General features: G+C 29.3%; 1 non-coding gene across 1 annotated transcript; it reads left to right on the forward strand.

Moving 5' to 3' along the window:
• The first annotated feature begins 7,437 nt into the window (after positions 1-7,437).
• Trnag-gcc (transfer RNA glycine (anticodon GCC)) lies at positions 7,438-7,508 on the forward strand. Its single transcript has one exon. It is a non-coding gene; the product is annotated as a tRNA-Gly (tRNA).
• The last annotated feature ends 203 nt before the right edge of the window (positions 7,509-7,711 follow it).

The following is a 7,711-nucleotide window of genomic DNA, read 5'->3' on the forward strand; positions in this document are numbered from 1 at the left end:
CAGGCATTGACCTCTAAATAACTCGCCAAGGAGATATAGCAGATTCAATAAACAGCTAAATTCAAGCCAAAAATTAATATTTCGTGACTATTGTATGACAATGCCATGTAAGGCATTCTCTGTCGCGACAAATTTATTGGAGAGTATACGAGAAAGTTTCAGGAAGACTACTCCCTCTGGTTAAATATTTGCTTATCACTATTCATGCTCATAACATTGGCAATAATCATCTTTGCTTTTCGTATCTAATGTAGAGCAGTTAAAAATAACTGAACCTTGAAAGATTGTATTGAAGACGAAAGGCGCTAAAATGGGTTAAGTTTTTGCATTGTTTAAAATAATTTTATTTCGTATTAAATACGTGAATAAGTATGTTTAACTTTGAATTTTTAGGATTAGTTAATTATTCACCTAATGAGTGTAGGCTCTCTTGATAAATGGATCATTTAACATGTAGTGAATTAAGTGAATCCGTAGTGCATTAACCTTAATTTCTCTTTGCCGGGATTCTCAACTATTTGTGACAAAAAACTTCCTTTTAATTTCTTTTATTTTTATTGGCTCTTTAAAATTCTTATTAGGGAATTTAACTTAAGTTCCGGTTACTTTTAATCATTACGAGAAAAAGAAGTATATAAATTTTTTTCTGTTAATTAACGTATCACGATACGTTGCAGAAGCAATAACCTGTCCGTATTTTGCAACCACTCTACGGTAAATAAGTATTACAGTTTTAAAATTAATCAATATATCACTGCATGTTATTAATATAACACTAATTATGACTATCAATATAGGAATACTGGGACTAAAATCAAAATTGCAAAGTTATTAACATAAAAATACTTACTATTGAACGTTAATCAAAGTACTTATTAATGACAAACATTAAAATACTTATTATTGAACATTAATTAAAATACTTATTAATGACAAACATTAATTAAAATACTTATTAATGACAAACATTAAAATACTTATTATTGAATAAACGTGAATAGAAAATATTAAGCAAAATCATTATCAATTCAATATTCTTTTGGTTAGTATAGTTCATTTTGCAAACTTACAAAAGGAATTACGACATCTGGAATTAGTTTGATAGAAGTATTACTATAGCTGGAATCAAATCAGATTATCTATATGCTATGTATAACAGAGGTTTTGAAAAAAAAATTGAATTCAGTTTAAAAAAAAATTAAATCAGATTGATATTTCTAAAAATTATGTCAACCATTTAATGAAAAATAAAAATAAACTGGAAAATTTAAAACATTTTGTTAGAAATTGCTACAAAAAAGTTTAAAACCGTGTAGGAAACTAAGCTACATCCGCCTAGTTTTGTTTCCAAAAATCAGAAAGATACAGAAAAAGCATTTAATCATTCTTAATCTACATATATTGTTCAAAAACTTAAAGGGATGACACATTATCCTTCAGAACAAAATTTCCTTATACGATTCTCTTGAAGATTTTCACCGCACATCTCTTCTCAACAGAGATTCTAGAGTTCTTAGATGTTTATCATCCAAATGTAATCAGTCGCAAACTGTAGAAGGTTGAGAATTTGTAGCTGTTAAATCAGGTTGAAAAAATTTCCATCCTAACGGGAAATAATTACACAGGTCATCCACGTGTTTGTACTGACCGAACTGAAACCTCTAATCACATCAATGTAGTTAAAGAGTGGTGAGCAAAACAGGTTATCCAGGCGCCATTTTGGGAAGTAACAACAATATCAGATTCGTTGACACCAGTAGCTCAATCCTTATGCATGCAAAGATAGTTAATTAATTAATTATAAAGCTCGAAGTTTAACATTGGCAACTTAATTGTAAGTCTTTACTAATAATGAAGATGAATGTGTGAGTGTGTGTTGGCGCTCTACAGACCAGACTGTTTGACTTACAGCTGCAAAATTGGGCACATACATGACTTGGTGGGTAGTAATGTGCACCTAGCAGCAATATTTTAAAAAATTTATCATTGTGATAAAAAGTAGATTTGTTTAATTATAATTATTTTATACTTTATAGTCTTAAATTTATCATTCATTATCTCTAATAATAATAAAAATAAATGTGTGTGTATATGAGTATTGGCGTTTTAGAAACCAGACTGTTTGACCTACAGCTACGAAATTCGGCACATATATGACTTGGTGGGTAGTAATGTGCACCTAGCAGCGAATTTTTTAAAAAAAATTATCATTGTGATTAAAAGTAGATTTGTTTAATTATAATTATTTTATTCTTTATAGTCTTAAATTTATCATTCATTATCTCCACTAATAATAAAAATAAATGTGTGTGTATAAGAGTATTGGCGTTTTAGAAACCAGACTGTTTGACTTACAGCTACAAAATTCGGTACATATATGACTTGGTGGGTAGTAATGTGCACATAGCAGCTATTTTTAAAAAGAAATTATCATTGTGATTAAAAGTAGATTTGTTTAATTATAATTATTTTATACTTTATAGTCTTAAATTTATCATTCATTATCTCTACAAATAATAAAAATAAATGTGTGTGTATATGAGTATTGGCTTTCTACAAACCAGACCGTTTGACCTACAGCTACAAAATTCGGCACATATATGACTTGGTAGGTCGTAATGTGCACGAAGCAGCGATTTTTAAAAAAAATTATCATCGTAATTAAAAGTAGGTTTGTTTAATTATAATTATTTTATACTTTATAGTCTTAAATTTATCATTCATTATCTCTACTAATAATAAAAATAAATGTGTGTGTATATGAGTATTGGCTTTCTAGAAACCAGACCGTTTGACCTACAGCTACAAAATTCGGCACATATATGACTTGGTGGGTAGTAATGTGCACCTAGCAGCGATTTTTTAAAAATGTTATCATCGTGATTAAAAGTAGGTTTGTTTAATTATAATTATTTTATACTTTATAGTCTTAAATTTATCATTCATTATCTCTACTAATAATAAAAATAAATGTGTGTGTATATGAGTATTGGCTTTCTAGAAACCAGACCGTTTGACCTACAGCTATGAAATTTGGCCCATATATACCTCGGAAGTTGGTAATGTGCATCTCGGAGCGATTTTGTAAACTTTAATTATAATTTTTAATTAATCAAAAATTAAGCTAAATTTTGTTGTTTTTCCGCGATGGCGTCCGAAAATATTCGTGCACAAACACAAAATTTACATCGTTCCTAAATTTAAATTTTTTTAAAAAAAAATATTAATGGTCGAATAACATTTTGCTTAATTTTGGAAATTTCTATATTTTTAGCAATAGCTTCTTATGAAATTTCTTTACCTAATTTCCAGAAATATATTACAGTACTGCTCTCAAGTTTAAACCATTTTCGTTGTTGCATCATCAATCAGATAGCGTGATTTTCTTCTGTTGTTAAAAGTTAAAGAATAAAGAATTCTTTTTTTAGTATGTATCTGTGCAGCTTACGAGACGTATAAACAATATCGCAAAATATATAAGATAGATAAACCGCACATTTATATTTCTAACAATATCATAGAACTGATCTCCATTAGACAGTCTCATGCACAATGAGAAGAACATATGTAATATGATTAAAATAATGCATCTTGAATGTCACGGTGATGGGGATATGAAGCTACATATAAACGATTTAATTGAAATTAAAAATTAACGGAGCGTATGGACGGTAAACGAATGAACCCGGGTTCGAGATCCACTTTTATCAAAGCTTTGTAATTCGGTTTGGGGCATTTATATACGTCGGAGCCAAATGTCCTGCCGCTGGTGCTGGCGGACACTTGAGTTGGCAAAACTTCAAGGTCCGTCTGATATAATAACCCTAGCATTGCTTAATAAATGGGCAATTAGTAAAACACATATAAATATCCATATTTATTTTGCCAGTTAGATTTTCGCCTATTGCATAATGATAGTAATAATGCTGAAAATCAATTTCGCACTGACTGACAAAATCATATTTCTGGTTATAGCTTTTATTCGGAAGACCCTAAAGAATATGGAAAGATGGCATCTTTGAGCTACTTACAGTTTCTTTAAAATGATGACGTGAATAATTATTAATGATAATTACGATTTTCTTTATGAATCTATAATAGACATGTTGTGACAAAAATTAATCAGAATATAGACTAATAAAATATAATCTGAGATCAACGATGATCAGTTAAGAAATCTTACGATATTTTCTGTTGTTGTTTTGTTTATAATGGCACTTGCCATGGACAAGCCCGCTGACGAAGTCAGCGATTTTAAGCCAAGGGAGCGTCTCTTGTTTTAGTAGCGCCAACTTGGGCCAAGAGTACGTCTTAGCTACTCACGCCTCACATTCGCTTGCACAGCCCCTTTTTACGGGGAGGGGGCATTCATACATCTCACAGAACAGATGAAAAACAACCACACCTGAACCGGGACTCGAATCCAGGACGCCCAGACCACGGGGAAGACGCGTTACCCCTATGCCCGGACGCCGGCTCAATATTTTCTACTTCTATCTATATCTCTACAACTAATAAAAATGAATGTTTGCTTGCGTTGATGTTTTATAGGCTAGACCATTTGACCTACTGCTACTAAATTTGGTACATATATATTTTGGATATCGAAAGTGTTCACCTCTAAGCGGTGTTTTAAATTTTAATTACAGCTTTGATAAATTAAAAATTAAGCAGAATTTGGGTGATTATTTGAATACACAAAACATCCCGAAAATATTATTACAAAAAAATAAATTTCACATATTTTAAAATTCAAATATATATATATCTTTTCAATTGCCATTTTTTTAAAAAAAATATTTATTTGCTTAATTTTTATCAATAAATTACATTGTTGTCCAGAAATTCTAATCGTTTTCAGTTTCTCATCAAGTATTTAATTCCTTGATTTTCCTTCACCGTTGAAAGCTAAAGAAGAAGGATTCTGAATCCTGTTTCACATCTGTAGAGTTTAAAAGTAGATTTTAAAAAGTAAATTTACATTATAGCGAAAACTAGGAGGTAGTTGAATACATTTATATTTTTCAATAACGCTATGATGTCACTGGCCGTGTCTCCATTAGAAATGTTCATGTATACAATAATCAGAAGATACGTAAGACAGTTAAAATAGCAAGGATTTAATATCTGAATATTTAACAGAATAATAGACATCAGTTATATCTAAATTATTTAACTAAAATTAAATATTGCCAAAACTTTCGGCAAGCAGCTGGTCGCCAAAGTTAGTTTTTAATTAAAGAGAATGCATGTGTGCTGAATCTGTATAAGACAGACCTTTCCTCCTAGAGTTACTAAATTTGGCGCATATATTTACTCTGAAACTTGGGAATGTACTGCTCACAGCAATTTTTGTTGTAATTTTAATAAGACATTTAATTAATTAAAAATTAAAAAAAATTACAGAATATATTATTGAATAAAGCAGGATTTTGTATTAATTAATAATTTTTAAAAAATGTCTTGTTAATGATACCAATTTAATTGTTGTGTAATTTTTTCCTTGAATTTTTGGCTGCTTTAAAACAAAATAGTTTTCCCTAGTTTCGCATAAATCTTTACAGTATATTTCTTTGTAACCATTTTCGTTGTTTCGTCAAATATTTAATTGCACGGTATTCTTCATTTACTGAACGTCATCTGATTTGCTAATCCCGCTAGAGATGAGAACACTTTGAAATAGATTAATCAGACGATTAAGATTTTAATGGTACCATAATGTCATCGGACTTGCTGGTAGTAAGAAGGTTCATGTAGGTACAAAATGAGTAGAATAGGTGCAAGGGTATTAAAATAATTCATCTATCACGATTTGATATATACTTGAAAGCATCATAAACATCAAATTACGTATAACAGAATTGTTTGAAACAAAACACATTCTCAGTGAATCAACTGGACACCAAAGGCGGCTAGCAGAACATTAATTAATCCATGAAGCAAATTTGAAAGAAACAGTGAGGTGGTAGCAAAACAAGCATAAATTAAATTATGATTTTGTGTTTTACATTAGAAGTAATTCTTTGATTAAACTTATCATTCCTTAATTAAATAGTAAAATCTGGTAAAAGAATGCCTTGAGGGGCAAAAATTGCATTTAGGGTATTGTCTCTAACACTTATACAGAGAATAAAAGAAAAAGAATATATTTTGTAAAAATTAACAAATTGCACCAAAAGTATGTGCAATGTATAAATTAAAATTTTTAATCGATATATATATTTTAATATTAAGAAACTAGTGAATTTTGATTACAGGTTTATATATCTTTGCATTTCAAAATGATAAGCATGAAAATTAAATAAAATCCGGCGTGAACTGTAAAAAAGGAATGAATTTTTCCTTAAAATACAGAAATATTACTATTTATCCTAACACTTTAAAAGGCTTACAGGATTACTAAACAAATATATTTGCATTAATGTAATTCATAAAATAATGCCTCGAATCGTTAGAATCGATTTCGAAAAACTTTACTGTCGATAGTTATTTCCTTCCAAGCAATTAGAAGAAAAGATGTAAAATAATTCTTTTTAATGTAAAAGAATTAGAATTAATTTTACAATTGCTTTTTTCTATATATTAGTCTTCCTAAAGAATGTTCTTCCCTTCTCTCCTTTAAAAGTTGTTTTTAAAACTTTCGCCTTTGTGCATTTTCGACTGTTTTGATTTAACGTTCTTTAATGCTCGTTCCGCCATCTGGTGAGAAGAAAGAAAAGAAACTCTCCAATTAATAATTTTAAAACAGTAGATTTTCTTTACAAATTTACGAGAGAGTTGGTGGTGGATAAATCATAAGAGGTAAAATATATATTTTGTAATCTTAATAATGACATTATAAAATTCAATTACCATTTTAAATTATATTAATCCTTTCAAAGCCTAAAATAAATCTGTGCAGTTAAGAATTCCAATAATGATATTATATAAAGAAGAAAAGTTCTTAATACATGAACAGAAGAATTTCTATCTATGCATTTAAAGTATTTACGAATGAAAATTTTCCCCTTAATATTTAATATTAATTGCTGTACTTTATGTTCATATAATTACTTCGATATTACTTTATATTTATTTATTCCTTTAATTAGCATGAATCAAGGAAAATATAAATTAGTATATCGTTTTTCAAATATCATAAATATAACCATTAGTGACTTAAAAAGTTTGTGTGTTCACAATTAAATTTTATGTTTGAGATTTTAAATATGCTATAAAATGTATACTTTTTCTCCTCCTTATACAAAGTTTTTTTTCAATAAAACAGTAACTAATAGTAATTCAAACTGCTTTTAAATAGAAAAAAAAAATGTACCAAACATTTTTTTTAACGGAAGTTGGATATTCAGCTGGGAAAAATCTACAATTCTAACAAAGTATACACATAAGAAATGACATAAAATGGCAACTGAAAAGATTATGATGCTTCAAGGCCGAGCATCGGTGGTTCAGTGGTAGAATGCTCGCCTGCCACGCGGGCGGCCCGGGTTCGATTCCCGGCCGATGCAATTGTTGTTTTTTCAATTCTCCCCTTATGAAGAATATTTTTCGGAATTTTGGATTCAATTTATTTTATTTTCTTGGTGTTTCGCTGTTAAATTCGATTAATAGAAAATGTTAAGTCGATTGCAGTAAATTTTTATAAGATGATAAGAAAAATGTGGGACGAAAATGCTGCAAGATTCTGACTTAATTGGTAAAAATGTAATAC

This window comes from Argiope bruennichi, chromosome 9, assembly GCF_947563725.1.
Source record: "Argiope bruennichi chromosome 9, qqArgBrue1.1, whole genome shotgun sequence".
Taxonomy (NCBI): Eukaryota; Metazoa; Arthropoda; class Arachnida; order Araneae; family Araneidae; genus Argiope; species Argiope bruennichi.